This window comes from Anser brachyrhynchus, assembly GCF_964034855.1.
Source record: "Anser brachyrhynchus genome assembly, chromosome: 1".
NCBI lineage: Eukaryota > Metazoa > Chordata > Aves > Anseriformes > Anatidae > Anser > Anser brachyrhynchus.
In genome coordinates, this window is record NC_137694.1 from 189,855,564 (window position 1) to 189,871,377 (window position 15,814).

Consider the following 15,814-nt stretch of genomic DNA (forward strand, 5'->3'; position numbering starts at 1 on the left):
GCCGTGAGGGGCAAGTGCACCCTGCCTCGCCCCTCTGTGGCCGTTCCTGGGTCACCTCAGCCCCGTCAATGCTGGTGGCTTGAGGGAGTGCGTCAAGGCAGCGATGCTTGATGTGATGCTGCCAGGGGGAAACATGGCCTCATGGCCTCTGGGGAGACCCCCGGGGGGCAGCACAGGGTGAACAAGGGGTGTCAGGGTGCGCTGCCCACCCGTGGGCAGCCCTCGGTTGACCACTGTCAGACACCAGCACCAAAGGGGTTTTGACAACTTCAGTAAAGGCTGCTGGGTTAGTAGGCGTTAATAGCCACGATAACAGTGTGGTAACTCGGTTAATGTTAGCTTGTACTTAAAGAAGTTTAAAAAGCTTCCTGACAGCCATAAAGTTTGCCGCAGTTTTTCCTGCAAAGCTCCAGATGTGCATCTGACCTATCTATATTACATATTTCTTCTGAGACATGTAGTTCACTGAAGCCCTTAACAGTTTTGCCCCAAATTGATGAGGTGCCATAAATTTCATATGTGACAATTAAACATTAAATTTTGTGCAAAAAAATGATATCAACAAGAGAAATTTATATATGTTTTTATGTCACACAGCTTTGCATAATAATTACTCAGAAATACAAACCCTTTAAACTCAGCTTTCCTCTTTCTTGAGCAAAATCAGATCACCGCTTAGTGAAGAAAAAAAAAAAAAAAACAATCCAAGTTCTCCAAGTTCTGGCCCTTTGTGTTAAGGTCTGAGGCTTAAAGCACAGACTTCAAAAGAATGGGAATGGAGGTTTGGGTTTTTTAAATCAATTTTAGGAAAATGGGTACCACAAAGGTTTCTCTGATCTTATAATGGGTACTCAGATATTGTGGTGCTGGATTCATTATTATAGAACAGACGTGAATACAAAAAAACAAATCAAGTTCCTGTTTAACTGCAGCTTACAGAAAAGCTAGGTTTGTCACTAAATGTATTTATTTATTGACTGAGTTTGTTGATCAGGATATGACTAGAGATGAAACATTTAACTTTCAAAGTCATTCTTGCAGGACACAGACAGGATACAGTCACTCCATGTACATTTTTGACATCACTGCAATCCAGTCGAGGCTGCATAACATAAAAGAACGTACATTGCAAGAAAGATCTGGTTTTCCTTTAAAGACAGGCTTTCACGGTAGGGAAAACTTCCAGACATAAACACAAATTGTGCACATATTTTCTCATCAAATTATCAAGTATTTCAGATTTGAGTAAGGCTTCTTTTAATGAATCTTACAGTGAGCATCTCAACGGTGGATGGCTGTAGTAGTATCGCATTCCTATCTGTGGCTCTGCTGCCAGTTAACAGAAGTTACGTGAGTGATTGTCAGGCTGACCAAGCCTTTGATGGAAAAAAAAAAAAAAGAGCATGTGGTGAGTGACGAGTGCTTCAGCTACTCAAAAGCAACGGGTATGGCTGTCCTCAGTGCTGCAGATGTTTTCAAGGCTGCCCCAAAGCCAGGCTCACCGCAGCGCAGACGGCAGCCCCCAGGCGCGCACAAGGCGCCATGTGCTGAAGCCAGGCTGCTGGGGCAAGTTGCTGGCCTGCAGGTCTGTCTGTCTGTCTGTCTGTCTGAAGGCATCTTCCAGGCTGATGGTAACAGGGTGGAAAGTGGGATGCTGCTCAAGAGGCCATTCTTTTAGTGTTTGTGGACACTCTAAAATTAGTGTGGAAATAACTACCGCTCCTCTAAAATTACTATTTTTGCAAAGTTGAGGTGGTGAACTTCACGTGTTGCTTTTAAAGATAACCTGAAAATTATTATTTTTTAAGAACGATTTTTTTTTTCAACGTTTTGCATAGGGAAGGTCTGAAATGTGTGAATGTTTTAAATTCTTTCCTGCATGTTTTTTACCTCAACATTTTTGGAATGTCAAATATGGTCTCTTTGGTTTAGCTGGGGAACTTCCCTAAGGTTACAAGAGATATATAGACCATGAATTGTTTTATCTTTTAGAAATGGGGAAAGTACCTATTCTTTTTTAAAAAAACATACTTTGTTTCTAATGCTCTTTTAGCAGTTAAATTGGTATTAACAAACATAAAACCTCATTAAGCTAGGTTTTAGACAGTCTGACTTAAGGTAAATTCCTGTTTCAATTACTTAGCTTTTTCCTGCCTGGATCCCAGCATGGCATCATTTCACGTGAGGTCTATACGGTCACATCAAAGCACGGGGAAGAGACCTTCCAGGTGGATTGGAAACTTGTGATGACAGAGGTACAACATGGCCAGCTGGACAAAGGCTGGAACATCCAAGCTTCTGCCCAGACCTGTGGAAGGCAGCTCTTACTTGGGAACTCTACTGCCATGTTACAGCAGTTTTTGAGCTAATATATCCTGCACCTCCAGTAAATTAAATTTTTACCTCTCCCATCTCTCCCATTCCCAGAGCTTTTTTTTTTTTTTTTTTTTTTTGTACGAAGGGATGGAAGGTATAGAGATAACCATTTATGTACACCGTCAGTCCTACTTAGTAAGAGCAAAAGGAGTATGTTGTCCAAGGAAACGTGCCTTTTATCCATAGCCTTTAATATTGATGCAGCTTTGTCTCTTTTCAAAATATAATTCTTTTGACGTATCAGTGGGCAAGCTGTTCTGAGTACGTGAACCTCTACCAGCAGAAAACCTTTATCCTGTGGTTCTGGGAAACTCTTTCCCTGGTTTCTGTCAACAGCCAGCTATAACCTGTTAAAGTGAAAGTACTTTTTATTTGTTTTTAATCAAATCAAATAAACACATTTTCTTTGATCTTTAAGAAGTCCATTCTTGTTAACTTGCTTTATACTTTTATGTTTTGTCATTCATTGTAAATCTAATTATTTAAAAATTATTTTGTTTTAAATTATTAAACCTTTTCTGAATTAAGATAAACAGGGGCATGTTTTGTTAAAGATTAAAAATAAATTTCACACAAAACTGCAAAACGTAGCAAAGATAATAATGTGTAGGCGTCAGAGTGTTCCAAAACAAGACTCTCTAGGGGCTCTTCTGAACACACGGCTACGTTAAAACCATGTTCTGAAAAGGCTCAGGAAACCCCTGACTCTAACCCACCCTTTCCTGAAGCTGGTGAAAGTATTTAGAAAAAAAGTTACTGTCGCAGGGGGAAAAAAAAAAGAATCTCACATATTGCCAAAGCAGATGATTTTTTCCTGTTTGTTTACCAGCAAACTCTACAGCTTGCAGGATTTTCTTGAGTCAAAACTTACCCATCCTCATCATTCACATGCAGCAAGCAGTCCAATATATGACAAAAAAGTTCATTGTTATCTCTCACTGAAAAGTTAACTTTGTTAATGTGCTCTGGGATCTAGTGGGAAAATGATGCCAACAATCTCTGTTTCCTTATTTGATGTATAAGTCATAACTAATTTTAAATGAAAAGATAAAGTGTATCTTTAGAAGTGTCTTTAGTTCCCGTTTTGGTGGATCAGTCAGGGGCTGCCTGTTTTTAATCCAAGTTAGGTTCTTGGAAAGAGGTCCTCGTTGTCTTGAAGTGGTGGCTTATTTTGTAGAATGTCGATGCTCCTTTAAGTCCGGGTTTGGCATCTGTACTCCTTCTTCTTTATTTGGAGTAATCCCTTGTTGAGACTCGGAGAAATCCAGGCTTCTCTTTTTCTGTGCTGCGGATGTGGAGCCAAAAAAGCAGGAGGAGGCTGCAAGGGGCAGAGCCAGTCGCTAGAGGATGCTCCGGAGCCAAAGTCCCTGGCCCTGCCTTCCCTCTCCTTGCTTGCCAGCTCAGTCTAGCCGGCAGCTAGGTGCTTGTGGCATTTTTTAAGTAGTTTTCCCCTTTATTCGCAATGCTATGAGGATTATGAAAAAATAGGGTCAAAAGGGGAAAAGCAAGGTATGAAACAGCTGAAGCTACAAGGGCAGTACCAGGGGAAATGCCTCTATTAATGGCTGAATGAACTATTTTCAGTGAGCTCTGCTACCTCCTTGTGATACTGTTAATCTTAAATTAAGCCTTCAGCCCGAGTCCAGTGTTTAACCTATCCAGTATTCATGTAGCCAGGACCTCACTGCTCTGTAAACTCTTTTTGGCACCAAAACCAAGTGTCTCCTGAGACCTCACAGAAAGACATGTTTGTCTGCCCCCTCAGCCTCCCAGAAACCCCACTGCCCTGCACATATAGGTGAGACTAAGAGCACGTTTCCTGTGAGAGTGTCTTCCTAAGGGAAGCCTTGAAAATAATTAATAGTAGTCACAGCTGAAAGAATTGAATGGAACATTACTTCCCATTCCTGCTGCTGTGCAGGAAAAAAAAATCCCCCAAGAGTTTGCCAAAATGCCTAGCTGCAAGAGGGGAGTCTGAGACTGCTCTGAGTCATAACCATATCCATTAAGCATCAAGATAATCAGAAGTAACCCTAATTTCCTCTTACAGCTGAAAGCAGTACGTGAGCCAGCAACCGCCAAACTGAAAAGCCGATATTTTGCCAGAAAACAGACATTTTTCAGCAAAAAGATATGTGTCACTCAAAATAATATTTCTTTTCACCATAAGAAACTGTAAACTGAAAATTTTCCAAATCTTCTTCTTCTTCTGTCACTTTAAAAATAAAACAACAGAGTGACGAAAGTTTCTGATCCAACCACAAAGTGCTTCTTAAGAATGTTATAATTAGTCACATAGATGATGGCTGGCTCAGAAATAGTTAAGGCTAATCGTGAAAGGTAATTATGTGTTGAACTCCCCAGGATGTGAGCCAACAGTGCCTACTTTTAGCCAGCAAAAGCAGAAGTGGGTCTAGAGCCTCCTGAATTTTGGCCAAGCTTAGGTCTGAATCTGATGACTCATTTCGGAGAGAAAACTATGGTTTGATTGCATGTACATAAACAGAAGTAGTAGCTTACAGTAAGCAGCTTGTGCGCCGAGCCTGGCACTTGCAGGGAGCTTTCTTGAATTTCCGAGGGTTTCACGCAGATGCAGTGATCCCACTGATTCACTGAGTCAAGATGGGAGCAAAACGGCAAGGCTGGTTTTGTACAGAGGAATTATCGTGTTTCCTCAGGAAGAGCTTTTAGTAAATTCAAAGCTTTCATATTTTTGAAGGGTATCAGTGGTTAATAAGTTGTTTCTAAGGAGAAAAATATGTACTGTGAATTTTTTGTTCATTTTTTTCTGGAAACTATGATTAAACATTTTCCATGGGTGATTTTATTCATACTTCCTTACTGTAGGTTTTCCGCACAATGGCCTTAACATTTTTTTGCTCTTTGTAGTGCATCTCTTCATTCTGAGTCTCTACAGCTACCTGTTTTATGAAATTAGTTACTTTTTGTTGTTGTTGTTGTTATACTAATCACATAAGTCATGTTCCTGTGCTCAGATGTATGGTTGAAAGATGCTAAAAATATGCTGCTGAAACTGTGCTTTACAATGAGATTTCCCATTCGGTTTATATAGCATCATTAGGAAGTGCTTGTGACAGAAACTGTCAATGAATTTAAACAGTGGCAGCCCTATATTTATTGAATGGGCAATGTTGCAGCAGATAGCCAATATAAGTTTATTTACACTGAGGTATTACAGCACGGCATTACAGTGTTGTAGAGGTAATTTTAGCTAACATATTGAACTAAAACTAAAGGGAATTGGGGCAAATTAAGATAGTACCACCAGGAAAATTCCCCATTTCAGTTCCAAAAGAAATCTGTAGCTCTGTTTTGTAAAGAAGGATTGTGAACTGGGTTCAGAGGGACCTTCTGGGTAAAATAAAATAAAATAAAATAAGATAAATAAAATAAAATAAAATAAAATAAAATAAAATAAAATAAAATAAAATAAAATAAAATAAAATAAAATAAAATAAAATAAAATAAAATAAAAAATTAAAGCAAATATTTTGAAGAATTAGATTTCTGGAACAAAGAAGATGCAAATGAACTGAGAAAACTTGTGTGGTTTCTTCTTCGGAAGGACTTTTTTAAGTTTTAAAAGATTACCGGAAAAACAAACCCCAAGTCGTTTATTCAAAGAGGCAAACAGTCCTGAAAGGGTTTGGGAAAAATATACAGTGGACATTTCATGAGAGACTGTCATATCCTCCTCTGAGAGTAAATTTGTGTGAATACCTTTGTGGTGGAGGATCTGAGTGGGCAGATCAAAGTAATATACAGGCTCAAGGGAGACGGGGAGGGGGAAGGGAGGTTGACATAGGATCGCATTTGGATTCAAGGGCTCCTCTTGGCTCGTTGAGTCCTGTCCACTGCTGTTACAAAGAGCCTTGTTATATAATTATTTTCACAACATGTTAATAAACTTCCATATTAAGTTAACTTGATCCCGTTCCTCTTCTTACCTCCCTTACTGTTCTTATTCTGGTAAGTTGTGCTGGAACCTCATTGCTCTGGTTACAAAAATTTCACGTCTGGGCAGAAATCCTCTACAGCCAGGTTATACCTATTTGCTCTTGTGGCTATGCTGGCTTTTAGCTTGCATGGTTCTTCCTCCACGAAGGGGACATGAAGCCTCTAGGCTGTCTGTTCCCCTACTAATCCCAGTAACCCTTCCCAGAACATGCTCCAATTTTACATATCTTGAAAATGAGTAATCAGAATTTTGTACAGTGCTTCAAATGAGGTCACATCAGTGCCTACTCAGTTTCATTAATGCAATTCTCTTTATACAGTTTAGGATCACATTTGCATCAGACTGGTGTTTCATAGGCTAGTGTCAAACGTTCTCTTCACCTGAGATCTTTAATTGGTAACTCCTAGTTTGCGAAGGAGATTCTTGTTCTTAGCCTCTTGACAATGTCCTTGTTTTATTCTGTTACATTGCTATTATTCTAATGCCATCTGTGTGTGATTGGTCTGATGTTCTTCCCTTTGGCTTGAGATCTCCTGACTCTCTGGGCAACCATTAACTATAATTAACAGATTCTACTTCTTGTGGCACCATCAGTTATGGAAATATTATAGAAGAGTGGCCCTAAAACCATTCCCTGAGGAACTCCAATATATCATGATTCATCCAATTTCAAGGCAGTTCAGATTATTGACTCTATTGTTATCTAGAATACCCTTTCCCTCTCTTTCTAAAATATTGCTCCTAGGTGTACCAGTAGTCAACAGATTTGTACAATTTATTGAACATTCTTATTGTAAGATTTGTGATTGCTGTGCTTGTTCTTTGAGTATTTGAGGATGATTACTTAGATGATTAAATGTTGCCCATTCAGCTTTTATTTTTTTTCTGCCATCTTGGAAATTAGACATTTCCAGTTCTATGTTTTCTTCAAATTTAACGTTCAGCCCTACTACTATGTTCTACCTTCTTATTGTGCTTGAAAACTGAGTCAGAATGCTCATTTTTGGGGCTCTGCTTTAGATAGAAGTTGGATCTCTACCCGATCTCATGAACAACTATATCTACATTAAAACTATGATTATTATTTTTTCCAAATTTAATTTTCCCTCTGGTTTCCTACTAAATCTAATTGTAGTAAAAGCTACAGGTTTTGGCTTCTGTTTGAGAATATCATGCTGACCATCCTGAAAAGATGAAAAAAATCCTTTGAAAAAGAAAGGAAGGAAGAGTGTCTGGAGCCATCTCCTCTGGGATTCTTCTGTCTAAAGAGCATAAATAAGGTCTCTACCCTAGAAGGTGTGCAGTATTGTAGCTTCTCAGTGCAATACTGATTTGCTCTGGGAGATCAAAATTTTCTTTTTAAAGTCATGAGGTGACATGGGGATCTGCTCTGTGTCCAAGAGAAACAGCTTCATTTTCATTATATGCTGAGAAGTAGCATTGAGATTGGGTGGCAAGATGTTTCAACTTCTCTCTCCCTCAGTACAGGAGAGATTTCTGAGTATGCTTATGTTCTTTGTCATTTCACACCCATTTTTATAAATGCAAGACTAAAGACCAGGCCTCACATGCAGATACCATACAGAGGCGATAGCTGTGCCGTTCCAGTGTTAGTCACACAATTCTTAAAACAAAATATATCCAGTACGCTTCCAAAGCTCTACAGAGCAGCATTTGCCTACCCTTTAAATAAAGAAAAGATTGCAGACATCGGGTGTACTTTAGCATTTTACATCACCCATGTTTAGCTCTGCCTGCCAAAAGTTTAGTTTGTTCCTTGAAGCAGTCCTCGGATCCAGCCTAAAACATGTGTCCCTGCATTTTCACTAGGTGGTTGTTGAAGACAGACTGAAAATCGCAATGCATCTTAGAGATATGCACCCAAACGTCCACTATGAGGAGATCACCGGTTAATTTCATTAATAAATCCCAGATAGCTTCTTGCTAGTCTGAAAATGAGAAGCCAATACATTAATATTCTTTTTTAATGCCTCATTTCCACATGCCTTTTTCTGGCAGTTTTCCTTAAAGACTTGTGAAGTTATTCATCCTTAGTTTCATGCCCAATGTGCTGCGAGCTTATGCTTTCTTTAGTCTAATGACATATATTATGGAAAAATCTGTTGTTGGTTGATATCTTCATCTGCACTGCTTTCAGCTACAACTCACATATGTTGTGGGGACTGATAAACTTGCCGAGTTCCCTGCAGTTTGTTATCGCTGTGGTTTCCAGAGAAGTTGCCCCAGATTCCAGAAGAAGAGAATTCCTCTGAATGAAGATTACAGAGATAAGGAGCATGAAATTATGTGTTTGTCCTTCATTCTTAGATACACTTATCTGTTATTAATTACTGTCTGGTGTATATGAATGTAATAAGAGGTGAATGGTTGGAGATAAGAAAGAGAAGAGTGGATTTCAGGATTATTTCTCTGTTCAAAAGATTTTGTGCCTGTTTTACCCCTACTCACTCCCTCTCCCCACACATTTCCTAGCATTTTAAAACTGCAAGCTATGAAATGATGATAGGCAAAATATCACAGAATCAATCTTCATACTATTCCTAAAATATTTTCATCAGTTGGAAAATGATGGAGAAGGAAAGTAAGCTCAGTAAGCTGACTGAGAAGTTAAAAGCCACAGCAGGAATTGCAGAAGAGAACTCCTTGAACCTGTATCTGTGCTTATTCACAATAAGACACTAGAGAATTTAACTGTTTTATAGCCAAGGGGAGGATGTTACGTGCTCACTTACTGAAATATGAAAGCTAGAAAACAGTTTTCCATTGTCTCCGTCTCACATATTTTTCTTGTTTTTCTGAGAATTTTCCTGTAGCAAAATGTAAGATGCTGACTTTGCAAAATATGTTGTTAAAATTTTGGAAAACATTTCCTGTTTTCTGTACAAATTATGTGAATGTAACAGTGCCAGTTTTTCCTTGAAACACTGAGGGAATCAGTGTCTGAGCATGGAGTCATGGCACTTTGTTGGGAAATCCCACTTCAGGGATATCTCTATAGTCTTTTACTTTCTTTTTCTTTTCCTGAGTGCAGAGCCATTTTCTTCTCTTAGAATCCATATTCAGCCTTGGCCTTCCTCCTTACCAGCAGTGAAATCTGTATTACAGGTGTGTTTTACAAGACTTTTTCATCAAGCAGGAGAGAAGCAGAAGAGGAAAACAATAAAGACATAAAATAAAGCATTTGCTTCTTGTCATCTAGGTGAAGATTGTAGAAAGACTCATTTATAACAGGCTGTGAGCCTTAATTACAAAGTTTATAGGTAGGTGATGTTTAGTCCTCACATCGCAGCCTCTTCCTTCCTCACTAGATCACTGTTCCTTGGCGCTCACAATGTGTCTGCATTTTCCTAAAAAATCAGTGCATCTTCCTCTCCAGGAAGTGGCTTGTTCTTTTATAGCAAAGCCAATCTTTGTCCTCTTTAAAGGCCATATATCCTCTGCTGTCTAGGGACAACACCCCTGGACACATTTGTCTAGACACACTAGAGCCTACGTCCCTCTTCCTATACTCAATAATGGTCATTTCTTTAAAACTGGCTTTATAGAAAACCTCATGTATCCAAGAAGTATGGTGCAGAACTGTGATTTTTAAAGGTATTTGTCTTTATGCTGTCACACAATTTTTATGAAGTTTCTTCATAAATATGCATGTAATACAAACCTTAATTTTTAATATGTAAGCCTCTATGGGTCACTTCTCATTCCTTCTTTCCCATGCTATAAAACAAAACAAAACAAAACAAAACACATCATAGTATTTTTTGAGTAAGCTGGACCCTAGCTTTTCAAAAATAAAGGACGACCCATTAGTTCCCTGTTGATTCTTTGTGGTCCACTGGTAGGGAATGTGGGGTGCCCTATAAATGTTATTTGATAAAAGCTGAGGCTGGGCACCCTGCTGTTTTTAAGGATCACGCTGAGACGAACTGCTGGTAGGATATGCAAGACAGCAGATTTGTTTATCCTTATTTCTCCGCTCACATCCCTGAGCACACATGGTTGCTGTTTTTGTTTTGACTAATTTTGACTTTTTTTTAAATGTGAGAAAAGTGGTCAAAATGATGTAATCCCCGTCTGAAGTTCAGGCGCGTGTGAAAGAGTGGAAATGCTGACAGGCCGCTGGCTCGAGCTGTCCTCCAGGCTGAAGGCTGCCCTGCCGCCTCTGCCCCCTTCGCCTCATTGTTCTCAGACACCCTAAGGAGGAAACCAGGCAGCAGCGTGAGGAAGCACGCACGCTTCAAACGTGCACTCGGTGGACTCTGTCAGACTCCAAGGGGATTGCCCAAGGCCTTGTATCAGCCCAAAATGTGATATATTTGCTGCTCTTATTTGCTCGAATCTACCTTATGACTTTCCTGAGGCCCAATCAGTTTTGTTTTTAATGATTTTAAATTGCATCCAGTCATTAGGATGTGCCAACAATGACAACAAATGTTGATAATTTTGTCTCCTAGATTTATCCTTGTATGTGTAGATTTTGTTGGTTTCTTAAACTGTAAGCCATTTCCTTCCCATGCAGGTTTTCCCTGTTACACAGACACATGACAAAGATTTTGTTTGTTGTTATTAATTATTTGTATTAGTGTAAAATATGCAGGCAATCAGATATTGGACAATGATTGCCTTGTGCGAGGTGGTGTACACAGAGAGAATGAAAACATCTTTTCTACTGTAACATGTTTACAGTCAAAGCATAAGCAAAATGTCAAGAGGCGAAGTCTGTAGACCAGCCCTACCACCTTTAATCTTTTTATGTTATAGCTGAGTGAGTGACATGGATTTAAAATGCCCTAGGTGTAGATTAAGATGCATTTAGAGGCAGAGATACATGTTTATAAGAATGTAAGCAATACTGCAGTAGAATGTGTGTGCATCATCTTTACGCTGATTAAATTAAGTTGGGATAATAGGAACTGGGATTCCAGGAAGAATGTCAAATGGAAGACATCAGAAGAGAGAGCTGAGCTGGGACTTTCTAGAAACATGGTTAGGAAAATAGACTTGGCAGCAGATAACAAGTTGGTAAATTCAGTTTGCTTTTGAGAGAACTCAATAGCTTTACATCAAAGATAAAGTAGTTGGAGAAGATTTTTTTTTTTTATTGAACTCAAGCTTGTGGTAGAGGTGCACTCTTGCTTCTCGTATATGTTGTTTTGCTTACTGCCCCACACCTGGAAAAGTAATAATCAAGGTGGGATTATGGAAAGTGCAGGCAGCCAGACCGCCAGGTATAAAAAAAGGATGCAGTCTCTACTAAGCATATGGAAGACGTCATCTCATTTTTGTGGTGATCCTGGCATTCTAATAGTGCAGTGCAAATTTAAGACTGCAAGGGATTTGTGTCATTTAAAGAACTAGCAAAGATCTCCTCAGTATATGTAGCAGTCAACGTATTTGTCTTAAGCCAATTCCAAAGGTATTTTTCCCAACCATTATTCAGATTTAGCCCAAATTTATTTCTTGATAATCACTGAGATAGTTTTGTGATTGCAATATGTATATATATATATTAATGCAGAGATTATCATGTGTTTTTATCAATGTAATATAATATATTCATTCCAATTCTAACTCTGTTCTGATTAATGCTGCATCTGAAGTCTTCTGGCATAGGAAGCAGTTTTACATTATATCTTCCTGGGTGAGATCCTTCTAACCAACTGCAGATGCCTACATGATGCATGACCCCGGAGCTAATCCCCCTACCTTTGCTGTCAATGGCATTCTTATGGAACATTTTGTCTTACACTAAGACGGATGACTAAAAACTTAAGGAAATGCATCCTATCCTTTGCCCTGTTGGATTCCACTTGCGAACGTCATTTTAGTATTATTTGTGGGATCCACAAATATCTAAGTATTAATGGTTTTATCCTTTTACTTAATAGATCAGCAACTGACTTATTGTGAGATTAAGTTATTTACCCCAAATCACAAAAGATATTTTAAGAAATTTTGGAAATGAAAAAAAATCTTGGCTTCAACCTTGCAGACTAGACAGAACATCCTTCCCTTCTTCCTGAATTTTTGAAGCTATATATAGGAACTTTATCTCTGTATGTATCTCTGTATGTTATGCAGCTGTATTTACTTCTGATTCAAACACATGGTTAAATACCACTGAAACTAAAGTGGATTTCATCACGTGGCTTAGGTTCTTCCCTGAATTATGCCCTTGTCACAATGTTGTAAATAATACAATAATTTAGCTTGGAAGGGGTCTTAAGGACCTCATCTGGTCTAAACCCCTTGCCACACTCAAAATGGAGTCAACTTTGCAATTGCACTACGTTGCCTATGGCCTTGAGTATCTCTGAAGATGGGGAGCCTGTTCTACCTGAGCACCTCATTGGGAAGATTTTTTTTCTTATGTCTAATAGGATCTTCCATGGTTGCTGCAACTTGCCTCTCCAAGAAGAATCTGTTTTCTGTAACCACCAATTAATTAGTTGTAGAGAGAGAGATCAGATCCGTTCTTAGCCTTCTGTTGTCCAAGCTGAGCGAATCCAGTTCTCTCACCCTCTCCTCCTATGCCATGTTCTCCAGTGCCTTAAAAATTTTGTTCCCTCTTATACTGGTCTCTAGCTTGTCTGTGTGTTTGTACTGAAGATCCCCAAACTGGACACTGTGGTTCAGATTTATCTCATAAGTGCTTGGCAGAGGGGAAAAACACTTTCTTCAGTCTATGGGCTATGCTCTTACTAATGCAGCACATGGTTGTCATTCACTGCTGCAGAGTGGACAATACGGCACAAATACCACAAGTACTGTGCAGGTCCTGTTTTTATTCATAACCATGTGAGATCATTTCTCTTTGTCGTCGAAGGACTATAGCCCGGCCATGGGCAACAAGAAATTCGTATGAGAAAATTCCACAAATTCAGCACATGCTACCTGCCTTTGGACTTCAGTTCCAAACCCTGTTTGGTTTCAAAACCATATTAGGTGATTTATTCTGTTTTGTCAATGTTTAATGCAATGCATTATTTTAATGCATGTTTTCCAGTGTCTCAGCTGAACAGTGAATTGTTCTCCATGCAAAACTGTCTTGCTCTTGTAAGGCAATAGCATCTTGACAAGTGCTGAATGCTTTGGGGAGAGGGTTTTAGTCAGTGAAATTATGGCAAACACAAATACGCCAGGCAAAAAGTAACTATTGTTGTACCTTATTTTACATTTGGGGTTTCATGCCAGGAAAAAAAAAATGTTTTCATGGCATAGTTTCTTTTTTGAGTGGTAAAGCTTAAGCTTGTCAGATTGAAGGTGCTCAGTAGAAGACCAAATCATGAAATCAATCAGAAACGATGCTATTAATATCTTTTTAGTCTCTTTATAGGTGCTGGGAAATTGCTTCATCCCCTCTAAAATTCAAAGCTAGAGAGAAAAAAATAGGAGAAAACAGAATGAGAATACTGCCAGATGTTAAAAAACTAACAGAAAAGTATTGAAAGTATTTTTTAGAACTAAGCAGATACCTGAGTGGACAAATTCCAACATTAGCAGCAGCTAGGATCTGGGTTTTGATCCTAACTGCTACCAAATAGGCTGTTCACTGGAGAGAAGACCTGCATCTGTCCCCTCTGTGTCTCTTCAGGAAGAGGCAGAGATTCGAAACACAAAAGCACAGAGAAATCATGTGTCCATTTGAATGGCATATCGCACCAGTGCTATCGTCCACCATTGCATTACCTGTCTTCTAGGTGAGCACTCCTAAATCATATTTTCCTGTCAGTATATCTAAATGAGGGGCTTGGACTTCTCCGATTTTTGCACCTGGGAATTCATACATCCTAACTTCATGTTCGAGCAAGACTTCACAGCCATCTAACCTTCCTTCTGTGACTTCATTTCCCTAGGGAGGACGTGCAGGGCTGCATGTGGTGGGGAGGTGTATGTCTCCTGGTCACTGCGGGTAGCAGGGAGAGGGAAGTAGAGGGCACACCACCAAGCGCGTCTGCCCTGTGGTTCAGACATAGCCTTTGATGTCACCTGCAGTCCTACAACCGGGCAAGGCCAAAACATGTCCTAATTAGCTGGACTGTGCTCCAAACTCTCACCGAATTCCTGTCTAGTATGTAAAATATTTTCCTAAACCAAACGGAAGAGAACTACACAGGCTGGAGTGACACGTGCTCCAGTGAGTTTCTTCCACTGTTTTCATCATTTATGTACAGATCCCTCTCTTTTGGATGACCCTTAAGGCTCTTTTAGATGTTTAGTATTTGACTTTTCTTTAAACACACATTAATTTTCTGGTGATGGGTTGAGTTATTGTTCGTAGCCTTTTGTGGTCCGTGATTGACATTTCCTATTATTTAAACAGCTAATCAGCCTTATTTTATTAGGTGTAAATGTTTTTCCATGCTCTGACTGGCAAACACTAATCTCTAAACTTCAGTAGCATGTAGGAATTTATTGCCTGTTAATTGTGCCCTAGGGCACAGTGACTTTTAAAAGTGAAATAACAATCGTTATGTCTCCCTGTATATACATGTACATACATATAATATATATATTGAAATGCCTGTGTTGTAGCATACGTCTAGTTGATATCATCAGACATTCAGAGGGCAGCCATTTAAAATTGTACTGATTTTTTCAAACAAGGTGGAATTTGGGGTATTAATACTAATAAAAAATACAAAGATATGGTTGCTTTGCTTCCGTCCACAAGCGATTGCTTCTAAACGGTTTTGTATTTTTGGTTCTGACTGTTCTTATGACAGCATAAGTACCAGATTGTGTGGATGTTACATGATTTTACTCTTTATGCGTAATGATTTTAAAGCCTCTTACATTCTGCTGCTTCTGTAAGGGCTTTCTTGGCATTATGCTCTATTCTTTTGATATTTTGTATGTTATGTGTCAACAGAAATACTTCTCAATGTGTGACTCAGTGATAACACACTGAGTTTTCACTTCACTTTTCAACTCATTTGCCTATATGTCATAAATTCTGAATGTTTTGTGGGATCTTATTCAGCCACCCACTCTTCCTTCTACAATCCTTTTCTCAGAAACAACAAATTAGTCAAGATTCTTTCTACTTGTCTCTAAATATATTCCTTAATGTGACTATGAATTCATGCAAGAATTCACTGTCAGTTTAGGTCCAACTTAATATATATTCTCTTTATTTTCTAGGCTAATGTATATCCTTGGAAAATGTACCAGGTGAAAAACTGTGAAGGGACTGGAAGAATGATACCATACTCTAAATGTTGAATATTTTGATCGTGGACATCTGATGTAGGTTTCTATAGAATAAGATTAATGCGTTGCTTACACATTTTGGAATCCTAACGTGGTTCCCTTAGAACTCCTAAGGAAATGACTCCATAACTGTGAGTGATTAGATACAATATAGAGAGTGTGTGTGTGATTGGAAGGGGAAGCAGTGTCCTTGATTGCACAGTTTTATTCTTTTTGGGCCTCATT